The sequence below is a fragment of the Labeo rohita genome, chromosome 22 (assembly GCF_022985175.1).
Source record: "Labeo rohita strain BAU-BD-2019 chromosome 22, IGBB_LRoh.1.0, whole genome shotgun sequence".
Classification (NCBI taxonomy): Eukaryota; Metazoa; Chordata; class Actinopteri; order Cypriniformes; family Cyprinidae; genus Labeo; species Labeo rohita.
In genome coordinates, this window is record NC_066890.1 from 18,961,149 (window position 1) to 18,982,653 (window position 21,505).

Sequence of the window (21,505 nt, forward strand, 5' to 3'; positions counted from 1 at the left end):
GTTATTTTTGCGCCTGACCTTATTGAAAATGTATTTGTAGGAGTTTCCCTTTCAGACACAAAATGTATTGGAAGAAGATAGTAAAATGAATCATGCAGTGTGTTTTATTAACGTTTACACTCATCAAATTACTGATATTTGTGCCATTATTTAACACCTTAAAGCAGGTGGTAATTTGCACTGCTTTTGGTACATTGCGCTGGTCATTATGGAAATTGTCTGGCTGTGTCTGTGTTTTTTATTGTGCACACTGTCAGTAAAGCACACACAAAATTTTCCCCTCCCATCTGCACTTTTATGAAATTGTGCTTTAATGCTAATTTGCCTCATTTAGTAAATCTGGCCCTACACTCAAAAAAATAATCTGTTGAATGAACATGATTTAATCGTAGCACCCATTAAGCATCTAAACAAATCAAGTAAACCTGGACTGAATTGAATATGTTACATGAACACAACAAACATTTGTAGATTTAACATGATTTTAATATGTCAGTGTAACAACTTTTTAACTAATTGAATCAAAATGTTTATATTGTGTTAGTCTAATCAAATTTATTCTTATTCACTCAATGTTGGTAAAGCACTTCAATTCAACCACATCCTGCCTTGTTACATCAACTAGTTATTGTCTTGTTCATGTATGGTTTTCTTGTTGTTTCAATTAGATTTGTTTTAGATGACAGCACTAAGAAACAAGACATTACCCAAAGCTCAGTAATCTTCAGAAAAAGCACAGACAACATGCAAACAATATACATTTTTTATTTTACCATTCAGCTTTAACATGCACTGATTAAGTTTAAACTGCTTTCTTCAATTTAAGTCTCCTATCCATTTGAGTGTTTGTAACACAGTGTATAAGAAACATTTAACCAACAAAATATTGGCTCTTGATAAAACTGATCCCCAAGCTTGTAGGATGTTAATGCCCTATTGGTCTTAAAACTTCTAAAAATTAAGCCATTTTAATACTACCCTTTTTGGGAATTTGTGAGGTAAACCTTGGCCTGACACAAAAAATAACATTTGAAAACAAACAAGAATGCACATGAATTTATAACATAAAACAAACATTGATATCACGTGTAATATTTTGATGATTCTAAATGACCCATGTAGCTATGTTGCTTCACATCTGAAAATAAAAATACTGTGCATCAGTGTCGACTCCACTCTCAGAAGAAAAAAAAAAAAAAAGTGTAACAACTGCTTCAGTCAGTTACTACAAAACACTGTTAGTCTCAGTCCATTTAAAACAAACAAAAACAAACTACTACTTAAGTGCATTTTGTTTGACTTTTGTTTGTCTTTTTCAAGCTCACTCCAAAAGCTTGTTTTTGAGAAACTGTACCTTGGATGACAACCTCTGTCCATTTAGAAAGATCTTCTGCAAGAATTCAAAAGTACATGTGAGCTCTGGTGGGTTGCTCAGGTTCAAACAGTGTATCAGCCCAAATAACAAGTCACTCAGGACTTCCACACCTTCAATACGGACACCAGTGTCATGTGGGTCATCGTCAGGCAGCGCTCCCTCCTTCAGTATGTCATACACTCCCATCACAGTTTGCTCCCTGGAACTTTGTGACTCCATGTCTGAATCCTGTGTGACAAAATACATGAAAGATCACAAACAAAAATTAGCTCAAATATTTATTACAAGAATTGCACACGTATACACTCACTTGCCACTTTATTAGGTACACCTGTAAAGTAAACTTCAATCCACTACAGAAGCTCTGCTGTGAATTCTACATTTACAAGGTTATAGTTTCTCAGTTTTAAGTTGAAATTGTAACAAAGGTGAAAATTCTACTCACCTAATATGTTTATTATTGAAGTCACAGTGGGTGCTGGAGTGTTATTGCAGTGCATTATATTATAAGATTGTTATAATTTATTTGGCTACCATATTTAAAATGAATGAGTTGGCTAAAACATTAGAACCATCTTAGAATATAATGCACTGCAATAAAACAAAACCATGCAAGTACAGTTTTCTGATGCCGTTTATGTATTTATATATTTATTTTTTGTAGCATGCCTCTTCTGCCTTTCAGACCAATTTTTAATTTTTAGTAGGGGTTTACACATAGTTTTGTAAATTAGGCCCCAAGAAAGCTCAACAAATATAAATAAAATTAATTGGTTTAGTGCATTAACCTATTCACATAAGAGATTTGTCATGGTGTACCATCAGTTTCCTATGATGTGAACAGTTTGTCCAGCTCAGTTATTTGACAAGTGTTCTCTCGTCACATTTTTGAAAACACGCCCCCAGTAAAGAATATATGGGTTTTTAAAACTTTTTTTCCGTAAACTCACCAAATATGCCTTCACTACTTTTTCAGGGTCTTCATTTCAAGTAGGTCCACAGAAACTTGATGACACAGGTTCTTCTGATATGTATAGTGTCATCCTGTAGAGTGGGGACATGATTAACTCAAACTTCAGTGGCAGCACAGCTTAAGAGTATTGAACATGTTGCTGTCTGTGTAGAATGTAACGGGTGAAATCTATACACATGGGTTTTAAGTCCTGCCCATGTCTTAAATGTGCATGGACAATTTAAATTTACACAAACATAATGATTGCAGCTTCCAAAGCAATGGTTTAGTTTATAATGCTTAAGTTATTAGTACCTACAACTCTTTCCTTTGCAACACACTTCCTGCACTGCCACATACACGTCACTGAAAGAGGAAAAAAAAAAAACAAACAAAAAAAAAATTGGAAAGTTCAGTATTCAAGGATAGTTAGTTATACATTACTGTATGTGAGCATTAAGAAAAACTACTTAACATGTAATAAAGGTGAGGTTCACACCAGAAGAGCATGGGGACAGCTTTATATTGTGATGTATTTCTTCCTTTCTTTTTATTTTTGTACATAAAAAGTAACATTTCCACTGTGAAGAAAAAAAAAAAAAAAAACATATAAAAGTTCAATTTTCCCCTAATGTGTATTTAAAAAATTGGCCCAAAGAAAATTACGACTACTGGGTGCTGTTACTAAATATCAAGACTTTTACTTAATATTTATAACTATATTCCCTGAATAAAACCATGCATACAACAATTTTCAGTTGTACTGTATTCAAAAAGCTGGGTAGCATTCTGAGACATTTTGAAACTATGTTTGAATAAACAGAAATGTCTAGTTATAGAAAGTTTCAAGTAATATTTTGCTGATATACAGTGGTCAACATTTGAAGTGGATCAAAAAAAATAATCAAAGTAAGACAAGAACAGGTTAAGTTTTGGTTTTAGGACTTCGATAAAGGGTTTTGATCCACTTTAAATGTTGACTACTGTATACACACGAAGGGCCAGGATAACGTTAGTTCATTTAGCTAATGATAACAACAGTCCCTCCGTTGGCATACTAAGCAAAATCTCAAAAAACAAACAAACAAACAAACAAAAAATACTAGCTAGACTTAAAAAAAGCGATGAGAAACGGATGCATGGTGTGTTCGACTCTGCATTCACTTTTCCTCCCGTTTTCCCCTCTCGTTGTTTGGGTAGACTTCAGGATTAATGTAGGTTAGGTAGTTAATAGTTAGGCTTAGTTACCATTGAATTGTGACAGAAATGCACCAATTGTAGGGCATATATTAACGTAAGATGAAAGACACGGAACTTAACCTAACACATGTGCTTCAAGCCTGAGAGAATAAACCTGCTTATAAACATCGCCACTGTCTAATAACTTATTTTTAATCTATAATGCTACGTTACTAATTACAAACAGGTACATATTAAGTACTTACCCTCAAAATCAAGTACGCAAAACAATTAGACGCAGCAGTTCAAACCGCCGGCGCTCTCACAGCTCCATTTCTTCCATCCGCCTGTACCCACGTGTTTCCGCCGCTGTGCTGAGCATGCGCAGTGACTCACCAGAGAGAGTCGTTGATATGAAGCGCCCCAGTCTCGTTGAATCAACAAGTGCTGATCTAATTAATTTGATGATTTCTTAATTTAGTTACACATAACAAGAATGAATCACTTAACAGAAGTAAACTCGTTATATTCTTGTTAATCAGACATATTTGTATTTTGCAAATCAAGCAAGTGGCTAGTTGACTTTTTTGAGTGTAGGTGTGATTCAAGGTGGTGCCAAAGAAGGCAACTACATTGCGAGCTCCTACAAAACTTTTCAGTTTTTTGACTATTTTACTTGTAATTTTGTTGTTTTTCATACTGGATGTTATTATTATAACTGCACACACACAATGCAAGTGTAACACCTAAAATTATCTCCCCGTAAAACCAAACTTCAGGAACTCGCATAAAACAAATGCCATACAACTAAACAATAAAACTAATTTGCAGATGAGACCTCCAAATAGAGCAAATGACACTACCTCACCCAAACTTCCCTCCTTGCTCATTTATATCCCCCTTCTTCTCCCCCAACAGGCTTCACTGAAAGTTAACTAAGAATATGTACCGCATATGAAGTATCTTGTGAATCTGTTTTTTTTCCCTCTTCATGTTTAGTATCAACATCTGACGCATACAGCACACAAAACTGGAAACACTTACAGGAAAAGTCCACTTCCAGAACAAAATTTGACATATAATGTACTCACCCCCTTGTCATCCAAGATGTTCATGTCTTTCTTTCTTTAGTTGTAAAGAAGTTATGTTTCTTGAGGAAAACATTTCAGGATATTTTTCCATATAATGGGCTGCTATGGTCCCCCGAGTTTGAACTTCCAAAATGCAGTTTAAATGTGGCTTCAAATGATCCCAATGGTGAATTTGCAGTTGTCAAAATCACAGCTGTTTCCTTTCCCACTCGAACCAACACAGACCAGGCACTAAAGTAACTGTATAGGAACATAAGCAGGCAGGAAACCACTTATTCTGAACTTTCTGGCATGCCTACAAGTCTCACGCCTATTGCTGACTCTCTCTTGACAGTACAGAGAAAAGTCCCACGTCTGTGTCAGTCCAGATGGCGTTCCAGGTTTTCACAGATCTTCAACCTCAAGAAGGTTGCACACACACATTTGGGGCGTCAGTGCCTTGCTCAGTTGTGGTACTGAGGGTGAAAGAGGAAGAGTCCGGTCATTCACTCCCCCCACCTATAAACCCTGCTGGTACTGAGACTCGAATCCACGACCTTCGTGTTACAAGCCTGACTCGCTAACCATTAGGCAACAACTGCCCTGGTTTGAAGAGGTGCTGGTTTGTAAGCAGCCAATTTTTAAAAGTGTGTCTATTGACAAAACAGTTTTGGGTTCCTCTGCATTCATATCACTGAGGTTCTCGTGTGATCTACGCACAACGATGCAGTGCTGAAGAAGGCACATCAGCACCTTTTCTTCATGAAACGTCTGAGGAAATGTGGAATGAGCTTCTCTCCCTCCAGGACATAATACCAGGAGAAAGTCCCACAGACTGCTTTTATGGTTGCTGTAAGCAGACGAGCGCTCAAGTGTAAAGACCACAAGTGTGGGTGTTTTGACAAGCCCTTTGTTTTGATGACGCAAAAGCTTTCCATATATTGGTGCCAAAAAAAGCGGGGTGGGAGGAGGGGGGCTATGGAATTCACATCTGCCCATCTTGTCTTCATAAACAATTCATTGGGGCATCTTAAAGGGAAAGAGTCCTGAAGCCTGCAAAATAATATTTGAACTCCTGGTTCCATCGTCCTAAAGTCAATTTCAGTTAAAAACGACCTGAAGCTCTGTGGTTAACACAAGCTCAAGACATTTTCATGTTTTATTCTGTGACATTAAATACATCAGTAATATCCACTTTTTGGTCATGAGCCAGTTAAGAAACACTTAACTATGCTATTCTTTAATACTGAGAACGATTTTTGTAATTGTATCTTTATTGCTGTCTTTAAAGTTATTGTCTTGAGGTTTTGTATCATATTCATATCAATGCTCACTTAAAATGAAAGGACAATTTGATTAATGCAACACACCTTGTTTCACAGAATACAGAGCTTTATTAAAGGACAAGAATAATGGGAGGTAAGAAATTATGGCATAAAATAACTTTATTATACATTTGTTTGTTTGCTTGTTTGTTTGGATACCTAAAATTTAAGGCATCAACTCATTATCTCTTATGTTTTCTTGCAAAAGGTAAAGAATCTAAACTTGAGAGAAGGATTGTCCTTTTTGGGAAGACAGGAGCTGGCAAGAGCAGCGTTGGGATTGGGAATACAATCCTTGGAAAGCGAATATTCAAGTGTACAGCTTCACCTACATCAATGACTAGAGACTTTGTAAGTGGAAACGTGGTTATTAAAAAAATAATAAATCACTGTTGTTGACACACCTGGAATTTTTGACACAGTTGTTATGAGGATGCCATCAGAGCTGAAATCATTAAATCCATCGCTGAAATGGGTTCAAATCCTGACATGATAATGATTGCAAGGTACACAAAATAGGAAAAGGAGATTGTGGATATTATGAATTCATATTTTGAGCAGTGTGGTGATATCCTTAAACACATATTGATTTTGTTCACGCATGTGAAGATCTATAAGCTCAAACCTTCAGTCCAAAGAGGGTCCACGTACAGAGGTCACATTCATGTTATTGACAAGAAAAAACGGAGAAAACACTGGTGGGGTTACAACAGCTGTGAAGACCGTCGAAACGAACTGAAGAAGGCTGCTTTAACAATGAGCTGCTTCAGATGGTGGAGGAAGAATTTCAAAAGATTGAAAATATAGAAGACAATTTGCATGTAGAAGAGAAAAATCCGTTTGTCAAACTTTAGGTCGAGTCCAGTTTTTTGCACGTGGAGTAACCAATTGCGACATGACCAAGGTTATAATTACTAGTATCAAAAGCATCACTGGGTCCATACAAAATTACTTCTTGGTTTGTTGGTTTGTTCTGTTACGATCTCATACTGTACAGCCTCCCCCTACTGGATGCATCAGGAGCGTAACTGCCTGGAATATGTCCGCCTGCTCCTCCTTTTCCATTCAAAACGTGCTGAGCAATTCAGAGTGATTTTTTATAATGTATTTTTATAATAAAAATACATATCTGATATGACTTATATAATTAGCATCAAAAATATAATTCTTATTTTTAAAGATTAAAGCTTAAACAAAAAAAAAAAAAAAGTTTTTTGTTTTTGGTTCAAAGATTTTGATGCCCTGGTTCTACTATAGTTATATTGTAGAAATACTACAGTAAAACTGTGGTAACCATGACTATAGTAACCATAGTTTTTTAAATCATGGTAAAATTTGTAGTTACTATGGTTTTACTGCAAATACTGTAGTAATGCTTATTTTTGTTTTACTGCAACAGTCAAACCATTGGCACTGTAGTAAAATTATGGTTGATTTTGTTTTTACTATTTTTTTTTTGGTTTTACTGCAAATGCTGTGGTAAATCCATGGTTAATCTTTGAAAGAGTACACATTGAATGTAATGCTTCTCATTTGTATGTCACTTTTGATAAAAGCATCTGATGAATGTAAATGTATTTGTATGTTTAATATGTTTATTGAAAATATTAATACATTTGCAGCTGCTATTGAGAGTGGTGTGTGTCGTTTTATTATAAACCAGCGGCTACTGCCATGCGTGGTCCTAGAATAACGATGAGCAAAACGCCAGTGAGCGCACACGCAGAGCAGCCGGGATTTACGGCTGCATCGGCCTGAAAGCATTTGCGATCAAATGCCGACGTCGCAACGATATCTTCCCGATTAGCAAACGCTCCCTGAGCGACATCGTGCCGATGGAATTTTGTAAATCGGGCCGACATCGGCCCAACATATGTGTGCTGTTAGGGTTTAGAGCGATTTTTTTTATAAGGTATTTTTATAATAAAAATATATATCTGATATGACTTATATAATTAGCATCAAAAATATAATTCTTATTCTTAAAGATTAAAGCTTAAACAAACCAAAAAAATATATATATAGCACAACCACCAATTAGGTCGTGATATGCACTAAATATGTAAATGACTGGTTATTTACTCCCCCCATCTTCGATCCCTGCCAGACCTGGGACTTGCACCCTTTCGGTTATAAGCCAGACTCCCTAACATTAAGCCACGGCTGCCCCCATTGTGACTTGTTGATTCATTGCTCTGTTGAGAATGTCTTGTGTGTTAACCAGGAACATACTCTGAGTTGAATGAACTTACTCCTGGTTTTTGGAACTAGTATAAAGCAAGGTTTGGATTAATCAACGGAGAGTTCAGGGTTTAGCAGATGGTAAATTAACCTTGCTTTATGGAATACACCCTAGAAGTATCGCACATTCTCCAAGCAACACTCGACGATGTTTTGCTACTAAATAGTTAAGCGTTTTAACCAAATCACTCAATAACTCACTCACTCACTCAAGTGACTTACCGCCACCTAATGGTAGTTTAGTATGTTTAAAAGTACACTTGCACGGAGGGTGCAAGTGGCGACTGCGAGTAACATTGTAATTTAGTTTCTTTTTTCTTGTCTTCACCACCTGGCTACTGTTGTAAAATGTTGTGAGATTCAATTTAAAAAATAATAAATAAATAAAATAAAATAAAAATAAAAAAGACCGCAAGTAACGTCAGACAGAAGTGCAGGCGTCTGAGAGTGTAGGTCTGAAAATGCAAGTGCATGTCTGCAGCCAGACCCTTCTCACTTGTTTGCCTACTAAACTAAGTTTGCTTCATTTATATTCTATTTTCTCTTCATTCAGTTTCTCTGCAGGACACCGTTGTGGGTTCCATTGGAGGATCTGCTGTTTTACTGTGTTCCTCAAAAGAACCTCAGCTTACAATTCAAGACGTAGAAGTGCAATGGAGACACAACAACTGGAATGTGTATGCCATTATAAAAGATAAAGTCGCTATGGAAGAACAGGATGCAGAGTACAGGAACAGAACTGAAAGTTTCCCTGCGGAGTATGTGAGAGGAAACTTCTCACTCAAACTCAACAACCTTCAATACTCTGACATTGTTGTTGACACTATAGTTAGTTTTTCAATGCTTCTCCAAGTAATAAATAAAGTATATGAGTGATACAGTGCTAACTGACATAGCATTTATTACAGTGCAGAAACAATATTATATTATATTATATTATATGTTTATTATATTTTATTATCTCACACATCATGGATCTGCATTTTCTATAATGTATATCTATAATAAAAATACACGTCTGATATGACATATAATTAGCATCAAACAAACAAAATAATTCTTATTCTCAAGGATAAAAGATTAAAGGAAAAAAGGATTGCACAACCACCAATTAGGTGGCAATATGCACTAAGTATGCTAATGACCTTTCAACAGAAGAAGCAGCAGCAGTATGGTGTGTTTTTTTTTAATAGTGTCCATTTCCATAGTGACTCGTCGATTCGTCGCTCTGTTAAGAATATCTAGCGTGTTAACCAGGAACATATTTTGAGTTGAATGAACTTACTCCTGGAAGCGTTTTTGGAACTAGCATACCTTGAATAAGCAAGGTTTGGGTTAATCAACCGAGAGTTCAAAAAAACAGTTGCATGCGAAAGTTAGGGAACCCCTTGCAGAATCTGTGAAAATGTGAATAATTTTAACAAAATAAGAGAAATTGTACAAAATGCACATATATTTTTTGTCCTGAGTAAGATATTTTGCATAAAAAGGTGTTTACATATGAAGAGTTCAGATGCAAAACCAGCTAAAAGCTGGTCAAAAATGAGATAATGATACTGAGTGAATGCTCTTGACAAATATTATACGTCCATCAAATACTTTTACTTCAAACTCGCTAAAATCCAGCCTCAGCCCAATCAGAAGTACCAGTACTTACATAGAAACCTGTACATCTGGGCCTGATAAAAATGCTGGTTTTGCATCTGAACTCTTCACATAGTCCACAAGACAAAAAAAAAAAAAAGCTGAAATGATTAAAATAACCCCTTTTAAAAGTTTGGGATCCCTTGGTTTTTAATACTGTGTGTGGTTACCTGGATGATCTACGACTGTTTTTTTGTTTGTTTGTTTGTTTTGTTTTGTGGTGGTTGTTCATGAGTTTTTAAAACTTGTTTGCTGTAGATCAGTGGTGGGGAGTTCTTGTGATCACTCTCAGGAAATTTTATTTCCAGCAGCACGTACCTTCCTAAAATAAACTGAGATTTAAAATTACTTAAAAATAAATAAATAACAATTTTAATAATATATGTATTTTTTTTAATATGACTATTTTCAATGACTAAAACGGATATGAGAGTGAATGAGAAGCTTGCAAAGCACAGCAAACCTACCAAAAAGAAAGTGCATGATTTTAACCCCAGTCAAGAGGAAGTTAAGTGTCACAAATGTGGCCTGTGGCCTTCGGTCTGCTCACCACCAGATGTCGCCCTCTCATTCTATTGACATTCACATTACACACTGTTGCTCCACACTATGGACTACATTCCCCATGCTCCACTTCACTGATTACCCTCTCTTGTATCCAATTAGACTCCCTATAAATAGAAGGCCCTTCCTACTATTCTGGGCCAGTATTGGATTGCATTTAAGTTTATGGGTTCACCAGATCAAAGCGATCTAGCAGTGAACCCTCAGAATGTTAAAATCTTTCGAAACAGTATGACACAACTGTTTGCTTATTGATTTCGAAAGCTCTGAATTAGTACAGAAGCGAAAGTATGCTGGTCTGTATTAATCTGAAGTACAATATCACCAGTATTGCAAATAAAGTATAATGTAATATATATTTTCATTAACATACTTTACATTATTGATTGCTGATTTTAATAGTAAAAAGAATGCATGTAATTAAAAATATTGTTTTACAGTATTCCTTTTAATGCCCCCAGTTTGGTTTGTTTTTGTGAATGGTGGATACTTTCCATAGACTTCTAACTCTTTCTGTATTATTTATAAGCCTTTTGAATTATGGGGACACTCTGAATGTCCTCATATTTTACCCTCTCCTTGTAATACCTATGTCAAGCCACTAGAGCCACTAGAAGGCAAGCATGCAACCATTAGCCGAAAAAGCGTAACGGCTAAAGCTAACGCTTTCGGCCTGGCAGTACATGGGAAAGGAGACCAGAGGCCATCTTCCAATGGATGTCAATGGAGGATAGGCTTTACTACACTGAATAAACAACTTTTTTTTAGAGGAAACGACTTATCATTTAATAAATCAACAGCCTATCTTAGGGCAGACCATCTGTTGTGGGACATAAATGTGATTTTGCAGAACAATGCGGGACACGTGTGAGATTTTCTACTGTTATGATGCAAATACTGATTATATCCGTTGCCATATGGGCTGATTTATGTTTTTGAGCGTGCACATGGAAGCGACAGAAAACGCGTCTTTTTTATTGGGAATTCATCTGCGAGAAAAGAGATTTGGGCTTGCGCATTTTCAGAAATCTGTCATGAAAATAACGCTATAGAAACTGTATCAAACGAACTATTAAAATAAGTATATATATTACCATCGTAGTAATACAAAGCGGGTTGAAAATCACCAAACTTAGGCTTTAAGGCAATGATTGCAGTACATCATTTTTGGCAGTTTTGTATGTCCATTTATAGTTGCCATCATCTGAAGTCTCCATATGTGTTTGCACCATCTGAAATGTGCTTAAAGGAGAAGTCCACTTCCAGAACAACAATTTACAAATAATTTACTCACCCCCTTGTCATCCAAGATGTTCATGTCTTTGTCTTCAGTCATAAAGAAATTATGTTTTTTGAGGAAAACATTTCAGCATTTTTCTTCATATAATGGACTGCAATGGTGCCCCAATTTTGAACTTCCAAAAAGCAGTTTATATGTGGCTTCAAGCAATCCCACATGCGGTTTTAAACGATCCCATCCTTATCTAGTGAAATGATCAGTTAGTTTTATTTTAAAAAATACAATTTATATACTTTTTAATGCCAAACGCTCATCCTGTCTTACTCTGCTTGGACTGTTTTTGTTCCAGTTCGTGACAGTTCGGGTATATCGAAAAAGTCCCATCTCATGTTCTCCCTCAACTTCGAAATAATCCCATATTGCTGCATTTTTCTTCATATAATGGGCTGCTATGGTGCCCCGCATTTTAAATACTTTAATTTTGCATTGCTTTTTGTTAAGGGTGTTTGATCTTCTTTGCATGTTCACGTTGCAAAGACTGGGTATGTACTTCTGCAGTGATGTAGGATGATTTTGAAATGATTTTTGAAGTTGAGGGAGAAAATACGATTGGAGTTTTTCGACATACCCTAACTGTCTTGAGTCAGAATACACAGAGTTCATGGAGAGAAAGGCAAGACGAGCGTTTGAGATTAAAAAATATTTAAATGTTATGAAAATAACCGATTGTTAGACCCTTCTTTCTCGGCTGGGATCATTTACAACCACATTTGGGATCGTTTGAAGCCGCATTTAAACTGCTTTTTGGAAGTTCAAAATCACGGCACCATATCAGTCCATTATATGAAGAAAATGCAGAAATGTTTTCCTCAAAAAAACAGAATTTCTTTACGACTGAAGAAAGAAAGACGTGAACATCTTGGACAACAAGGGGGTGAGTACAATATATGTGAATCTTTGTTTTGGAAGTGGACTTTAAGTGAGGGTGGATCCAAACTACCATAATCTCTAGTAACACTGGGATGGGCAACCTGAGAGATAGAAACAGGAAATCAAAGGGAGAATAATTAGCATAGCAGCTGTTCATATTATTTCAGGCAAAAGATAATCATAATTATGAGAAAAGTAATGATACGTGGGGCAACATTTTTAAGATGTTGCCAGGCGATGCTGCTTGGATACTTTTCCACTGAGAATGGCCAACAAATTTCTATCTGGATACTTCAGATCGGTCGTGAGCCCTGTGTCTCTGGTTGCCTGTTGATGGCAGCATTGCACAAAAGATGTGTATCATCACTTTAAGGAAGGCTATTCCATTGTTTAGGAATAAAATGTCAAAAAGCTCTACCTCCTTTACTGGACTTTGATATCCTGAGTAGTCAACAGTCCAGAGTCTAGTGATATTATTTAGCTTATTAAATGATTTTTAAAGGATTACATGACACTGAAAACTGGAGTAATGATGCTGAAAATTCAGCTTTTATCACAGAAATAAAATACATTTTAAAATCACTTAGTCATGTTCGGATGTCAAAACCTTCTTAAAATAACTGTAGTAAAGAAGTGTAACACAGATGCATGGTGATAAAGGCAAACACGATGTGAAAAATGTGCAATTTGCAATTTGTATCAATATTTGCTTACCACAAAAGATCAAAACACGTTTGAACTAACTCAAGGTCCTTTAAGTGACGTCGCCAATTAACAGTACAGTGCATATTTTGGGCTAAATAAATTAGCCAAAGTCCAATAAACCATTGACAAACTTCCAGCAAACACTTTACAAAGCTATCAATACCTCTCATCTACACATAAAGACGTGATTAAAAGCCAAAACTTTCATAAACATATCGTCAGATAACATTTGTAAGGATCATTATTGCCGCTTCCATAGACATCGGCGTGTCTTTTAAAAAGGGGGAGGACAGTGCTTACAAAATGAGTCTCTATAAGGAGACAGAAGATGAGGACACTGCCTTTAAAATCTGTTCTCCAGGACCAAGCTGTGATCAACCAATGACCTCTGACCTTAGGTAAGACATTTGAAATGTTTCCATTTGGTGAGCTTTTTCACCACAGCAACATATACTGCATTCCAGATCATATAATTGCATTTATTTTCTGATCTGTAAATAAATAAATGTAAACTGACAAACAAGAAATTGGTCTGTTTTATTATAAAATGCTGTTTCATTGATCTTTTGTCAACATCACAAGGAGGAAGGAACAGGAATCAGAGTCTCCAGAACCCAGCGCTGTCTATGAAGAGTGACATATCCATGATGCCACCCCCTGTATTCAGTGATAGATCTGTGACCTTTGACCCTCTGTTAGTATATATATTTACTTGTTAATTTACTGTAGCGCTTCTCAAATTAATAATGATAATGCTTAAATGCAAGTAATGCAAGATAATGCAATTTAAAAAATCATAGTCATACATCATAAATAAATAATTCTTGACTAATCTGTGTTAACAGCAGCAGTTATTCAGTCTGTATACATACGCTGATCTCCCTCCAGTCTCTTCTGAACTTCCCTCACAAGCGTGCATTCCCCTTAGTAATGCTCTGTGTCAGTGTTGACAGATTTCACTATAAAAGTACACCAGCCCATGCTTTGGGAGACCGTATAAGGGAAAATTACACTGTAAAAAAATTTACTGTGCTTCCCAAAAAACACCATAAAATGACCTCTTACTCCAGCCAAGAGAAATTTTTGCACTTGGCAGACTTTTTTTCCCACAGCAACTTACAGCGCATTTCATTTATTTTCTGATCTGTGAACAATCTTGTAGCTTTGTATTTCATCAGTTCATGTCACTGAGTCTATTTGTTTTATCCCGTATTTGTAAATTGATTTGGATAAAATCTTTCTAATTTACTGTAGTGCATCTCAAGTGAATAATAATTTAAGAATCAATGAAATAACATCAAATATAATCCAATATATGCAACATGCACTGCATTCAGACTCGACCAACAGTAACCATGCAACCAGACAATGCAGTGATTTGCAAATGTCATAAACCCATATTTTATTCACAACATAGCACAGAAAAACTGAGGAAATGTATCATTTTAAGGAAAAAATAAGGTCATTTTGAATTCCCATACATACACAGACTGTTGTTAAAAGAAGAGGTGATGCGACACAATAGTAATCATAGCCCTGTCTCTACTTTTTGTAATGAGTTGCAGTCATCAAATTCAAAATGACCTTTTAGTTTCCGTTAAAATGGTACATTTCCTCAGTTTTTAAACATTTTCTTTTTCTCAGTGTAAACATTTGTTATAAAATACGGGTTTATGATATTTGCAAATCATTGCATGCTCGTTTTCCATTGCATTTTTTTTTTTTTTTTGGAATTGTGATTATCTTTTCTCACAGATTCTCTCTGACCTGCACTTCAACCCATGAGACTGGAGACCTGCAGAAACCAGTGGAGGATGTCTTACAAGGAGTTAAAGACCAGCACAAAAACAGCATGAAGAACAAGTATGAGAGATTATTTGAGGGACTCAAAGTAAAAGCGACTCAAACCCTCCTGAGCAGTGTCTACACACAGCTCTATATCATAGAGGGAGAGAGTGAAGGAGTGAATGAAGAACATGAGGTTTTACAGATGAAGAAAACAGAACACAGACACTAACAAGACACTCCAATTGACTGCAATGACATCTTTAAAGCCTCACCCGAATCAGGATTTGAGGAGAAAGACAAAACCAAGACCGTCCTTACTAAAGGCATCGCTGGAATTGGAAAAACTGTCTCTGTGCAGAAGTTCATTCTGGACTGGGCTGAGGAAAAAGCCAATCAGGATGTAGATTTTATGTTTGTACTTTTATTTCGAGAGCTGAACTTTATTGGAGATCTTCAGTACAGTCTTCACAGACTTCTGCTGGACTTTCATCCTGATCTTCAAGATCTGCCCTCAAAGATTTATGGGGAGTGTAAAGTTGTGTTCATCTTTGATGGTCTGGATGAAAGCAGAATCACACAGATGTTTTCAGATGATCAGAAAGTTTGTGATGTGACTGAGACTTCATCAGTGGGTGTGTTGATGCCAAACCTCATCAGAGGACATCTGCTTCCCTCTGCTCTCATCTGGATCACCTCCAGACCAGCAGCAGCCAATCAATTCCCCTTCAAATACATCAACCGTCTGACAGAAATTCAGGGATTCAATGAGACTCAGAAGGAGGAATATTTCAGGAAGAGAGTCAGTGACCAGAGTCAAGCCAACAAAATCATCTCACACATCAGAAAAGCAAGAAGCCTCCACATCATGTGCCACATCCCCGTCTTCTGCTGGATCTCATCCACTGTGCTTCAAAAGCTCCTGGAAGAAGATCTGCATGCAGAAATCCCTCAAACTCTGACTGAAATATATATCCACTTCCTGCTGATTCAGATCAACATGAAGAATCAGAAGTATGAAGAGAGAGATCCGGAGAAACTCCAGCAGTCCAACAGAAAAGTGATTGTGAAACTTGCTAAAGTGGCTTTCAAACAGCTGATGAAGGGCAATTTGATGTTCTTTGAGGAGGACCTGAGTGACAGCGGCACAGATGTCAAAGATGCCTCAGTGTATTCTGGGATTTGCACTGAGATCTTTAAGGAGGAATCTGTGATTCATCAGAGGAAAGTCTACAGCTTTATTCATCTGAACATTCAGGAATTTCTTGCTGCTTTCCATGTGTTTTGCTTCCACATAAGCAACACAACAGAAGAATGTTTTGATTCACTGCACAAACTCAATGAAAGAGTAGTTGACGAAGCTCTTGAGAGTAAGAATGGACACCTGGATCCGTTCCTGCGGTTCCTGCTGGGCGTCTCACTGGAGTCCAATCAGAGACTCTTACAGGATCTACTGACACACACAGAGAACAGCTCAGAGAGCACTGGGAGAACCACAAAGTACATTAAAGAGAAGATCAAAGATGGACATGGATTCTCCACTGAAAGAGCCATCAATATGTTCCTCTGTCTGCTGGAAGTGAAAGAATCGGACTCTGTCCAGAGAGATTCAGGAGTTTGTGAAATCAGACAAACACTCAGAGAAGAAACTATCTGCTGCTCACTGCTCAACAATCGCCTACATGCTTCAGATGTCAGAGGAGCTGCTGGATGAGCTGGACCTCAAAAAATACAACACATCAGATGAGGGTAGAAGAAGACTGATTCTTCTGTGTTCAACTGCAGAGAAGCCCTGTGAGTGTTTTAATACGTTGCAGTGAAAAGTCTTTCTAAATGGAGTTGCAATCTTTGCTGTACTTACTCATAAATATTGAGTATATTTTGTGTATTTTCTTGTTCTGCTCCCTTTCAGTCTTGCTGGCTATAATTTCTCAAATAAGCATTGTGAAACACTGTCATCAGTTCTAGAATTATCACACTATGTCCTGAGAGAGCTGGATCTAAGTAACAGTGACCTGGGGGATTCAGGAGTGAAGCTGATGGCATGAAGAGTCCAAACTGTGAGCTGGAGACACTGAGGTTTGAGTTTCATTCATATGTTGAGTCATGAATATTTACAGGTTAGGGTTTCATACTAACTTTTAAACCACTCTCTGCTTATTGTTGCTGTGTGTCTGTAGGTTGTCAGGCTGTATGGTGACAAAGCAAGGCTGTGTTTATTTGTCTTCTGCTCTGAGTTTAACCCCTCACACCTAAGAGAGCTGGATCTGAGCTACAATCACCCAGGAGAATCAGGAGTCCAGCTGCTCAACCACAAACTGGAGGATCCAAACTGTAAACTGGAGAAACTCAAGTATGCGGGGTAATAAGTTGTTTTATTCAAGATCACTAATACTTTTAATTTCCATTTTATACATGCATATAATGCATGAATAATACATGCATTATATGCAAGATATCTTCTATGCCCTTTAGCCATGACAATGCAATTTCTTTTATTATTTACGGCTTAACCTAAACAATTAAACCAGTCATGTTGTGATGACTTTGTCTTTTTAAGGTAGTTTGCAGGCTAGTTGTTCCAGCATTTTTTAGGGAAGTTGCAGCAGTTCTTTTGTGGACTTAGGATTTTGACTCATTTTACAGTTAGACATTCTTATCATAACCATACTAAATACTAGAGTTGGGGTACTCGGACTCGTACTCGGACTCGAGTCCGGTCTCGAGTACAATTTTTAGGCGACTCGGACTTGTCACGGACTCGGATGCATTTTTACTCGGACTTGACTCGGACTCGAGCGTTTCGGAAAATATCCCGAGTCCATCCGAGTCCAGAGAAAGTTGATGGAAATGTCACTGACTTCGTTATCACGAAAGTGATATTCAGTATTTGCATGTGTTTTTAAGTCTTGTCCAGTAGGCTACTTGAAAGCCGACGGGTTTATGTGCGCACACACTCAAAGCGCGCTCACAGAACGCGCCTCTCGGTCAGTGTGCGAATGCCGAGTTCCCTTTCGCTTCTAATAGGTTCCGTTATTGCTACACATATGCTCATCTTGGAGTATATTCACGTAAATGAAGTTAGGTTTGTCTTAAGTAAACCTGAACGGTTCGGAGAAATACTGATACGTCAAAATATTTAATCTGTGCGTCAGATCTTAAAGCGAAAGCAGCGTAAACCTGCAGCCGCAGACCGCGTCATAAATATCAATCAAACAACAAAAGAAAATGAGAAAATCACTCACTTTTCTTGACTGAATCACTTATTAACTTTAATAAGAATCATATTTAACATATACAGTGAAGATTTTGCAGTGTTTTATTTTTACATTTATTACTTCAAGAAATGTCTGTAGTCTGTTTCTGTAATAGCCTTTAGATATATAAAAGATACTATCTTTAAAAATATTATTTCATTTGTATTTTTGATTAATATATTTATTTATCCATTTATTTGTAAATAATAGGTCTTGGAGTGTTTACTTGCCTTCAGTAAGCTTGAGAATGTTTTACTTACATTAGTTGATTAGTTTTTTCTGTATTGAAATTATTTTTATATTTTAAACATGGTGGCAGTTTCTAGCTTCAAAGAAAAATAAATTTTCTAACATCTTTGCAGCAATAGTTTTAATGGGTCCAAAACCACCTTGGGTGTGCATGATTTTCTAGTAATTCAATGGTACATCATCAATTTTTCTTTATATAATGTAATGTACTGTAATTAATGTAAGTAGAAATGCATTCAAAAATAAAACAGGTGTGAGTTTGCTGTGACGTATGGAAAGGTATATGTAGGGCTTTATACACAGTGTATACCATTGTAAAGACTAGGTGTATCCCTCATAGCCTCATTTTCATCCAAGAAAAAAAAAAGTCATATAAAACCCAAAACACACACAGCCACAATCAGAAATCAAAGAGGTGCATTTTCTGCTCTCAACCCTTTAATTGTCACCGTCCACTCAGTGGGAAGTTTACTTCATCATATTACAAATAAATCCTAATCTAATTATGACAAACTATACATCGTCAGAGAGGTCTAAGACTCCTAAATAGATATTTTACCATATTTTGTGTTACAAAGTATGTAGGAAAAGTAATAGATTAATAGTGTCAAGAGTGTAACTTAAAAAAAAATCTACATCATAACACGAGTTCTGACCTATAAAAGACTTTCTTTATTGCCTTTTTTCCTATCACACTTTAGAAATTATGTATCAGTTCAAAACTTAAAATCTCAAAATTCATCCTTTGAAAGGCATTTTAAAATCGGACATTGCATTACCACAGAAAATGTACATCAAAATCATATTACAAAATGTTTTCATTCATGAATTATAAAAATTTAAGTCAGGATAGTGCATTTTTATGTCTGTGTTCAAAAATGGGAGTGACAGTTAAAGGGTTATGGTCCCATTCACCAAGATGCCTACTCCTTTACCCCCACCCTTGAATTTATACATTTACTATATCAATGGATAAAGTCAAGTCCCGCCCTATAATTTATCACATTCTAAAACCGGTTTCACTCTGAAATATGTCAGCATAAGTCAGCCAGAACTTCTGTTACATGACTTTAAGTTTGCTAAGCAGAGCATGGACACTAATTTTGAGATGTCGTGAAATCAAAAATCAAAATGGCAAAATCCACTAGAGGTTTGCTTTTCTTACATTTCAATTGACATTGCGTTTTTCCAGTTGTAAAGGTTAAAAACAGGGGTGCCCAAACTCGGTCCTGGTCCTTGGTTTAGCTCCAACTTGCCTTAACACACCTGCCAGGGGGGTTTCTGCCTAGTATGCCTAGTAAGAGCTTGATTAGCTGGTTCAGGTGTGTCTAATTGGGGCTGGAGCTAAACTTTGCAGGACACCGGCCCTCTAGGACCGATTTTGAGCACCCCTGGGTTAAAACAATGTTAAGATACTGACAAACAGTAGTGTTTCCTTGGACTCGGACTCGGCCCTTTGGGACTCGGACTTGAGTCCGACTCGGCCCATTTTGGACTCGGACTCATCTCGGACTCGATTGGTTAAAGACTCTGACTCGACTCGGACTCGACTTAGGTGAACTCGAACCCAACACTAAACTTTACTTTAATGTATTTGCACCAAAAAATGATAAGGATTTATGCTGATATCGTCCAAAACCACACTTTGCCAGGGTAGGGTGACCACCTGTCCCGCTTTGCGTTGTACCGCACAGCATTTTCACCCCTTGTCCCGCACGTCGAGAAAATGTCCCACATTTTCATCAGTCTGTTGGTTATTTAATGATTATATTAAGAAAACGACCATGCGTTCTTTTGTCATTTTAAGAAAGCTTTTTATTTATTGTTTTTGCTGTATAGTTTCTGCGCAAAGAATGTGCGGACCTCATCAAGTAATCCGGACCACCGACGGATATGGTCGAGCGCACACGGAAAAACATGATATTCTCCATTCATTTTAACCAGTTTTAAAAAAATCGATGCAGCTTTCAAACGCGACTTTCTTCTTATTTTAATAGTTTGAGACGGTTTCTAAGGCGTTAATGACAAATGTCTAGAACACATTATTGTAATGCGGGGGCGCATTAAAATGCGCAAGCATAAATCTCTTGTCTCACTGGTGGATTCTCTTCACTCTCATAAAAAAGACGCTTTCTCTCATTTGCATGTGCGCGCTCAGAAATACAGATCAGCGCATATGGCAACGGATGTAATCAGTATTTACATAGCATAACAGTAGAAAATGTATCAGTTACACACGTGCCCCGCATTGTCCCGCAAAATCACATTTATGTCCCGCAACAGCCCTATTGCCTGGTGGTCACCCTATGTCAGGGGTGTTTCCAAACTTTTGGAGGGCAGTGTATGTAAAAAAAAAAAAAAGGAAGATGCGATTCTAAATTTTAAACAACCATTCTTGTTTATCCTTCCATTCTTATGTTCATTTTATGGGAAATGTTTTTTAGAAAACAGTGCCATTTAAATCAAGTTTAATGTGGATATACTGCAGTTTAAAAATACTATGGATTAATCATTTTAACTTAAGTACAACATACTTTTTAAACCTTAAAGTCAGTCTTTAAACAATTTTTTTTGAGAATTACAAGTTGGAAGAAAAAAATTAGTCGCCATGTCAAGAGAGAAGATGAAGACTATGTTGTAGTTGTAGTTTTTTTTTTTCCCTGTCTTGCGCAGAGTTTGCTATCTATAATGTAATTTAAAACACACACACACACACACACGCGTTTGTTTTTGTGAATTGTGGGGACTTTCCATAGACTTCTATAGATTTTATACTGACCAAACAATATTGTCTATCCCCTAACCCAACCCTAACCCAACCCTAACCCTAAACCTAGCCCTCACAGAAAACATGTTTGCATCGTTACACTTTCAGATAAACATCATTTACTATTTTTAATCATTTTTTAACATTGTGGGGACCGGCCTGCACAATGTCAAAAATTTCAGGTTTTACTATCCTTGTGGGGACATTTGGTCCCCACAATGT

General features: G+C 36.8%; 2 long non-coding RNA genes across 2 annotated transcripts; one reads left to right on the plus strand and one right to left on the minus strand.

Moving 5' to 3' along the window:
* Positions 1 to 796: 796 nt before the first annotated feature.
* Positions 797 to 2,834, minus strand: LOC127153906 (uncharacterized). The gene is made up of 3 exons (XR_007825368.1): positions 2,643 to 2,834; positions 2,326 to 2,419; positions 797 to 1,603 (listed from the first exon to the last, which is right to left on the minus strand). It is a non-coding gene; the product is annotated as an uncharacterized LOC127153906 (long non-coding RNA).
* Positions 2,835 to 16,617: 13,783 nt separating this feature from the next.
* On the plus strand, positions 16,618 to 17,360 carry LOC127153212 (uncharacterized). Its single transcript, XR_007825217.1, has 3 exons — positions 16,618 to 16,804; positions 16,973 to 17,089; positions 17,191 to 17,360. It is a non-coding gene; the product is annotated as an uncharacterized LOC127153212 (long non-coding RNA).
* Positions 17,361 to 21,505: the final 4,145 nt, after the last annotated feature.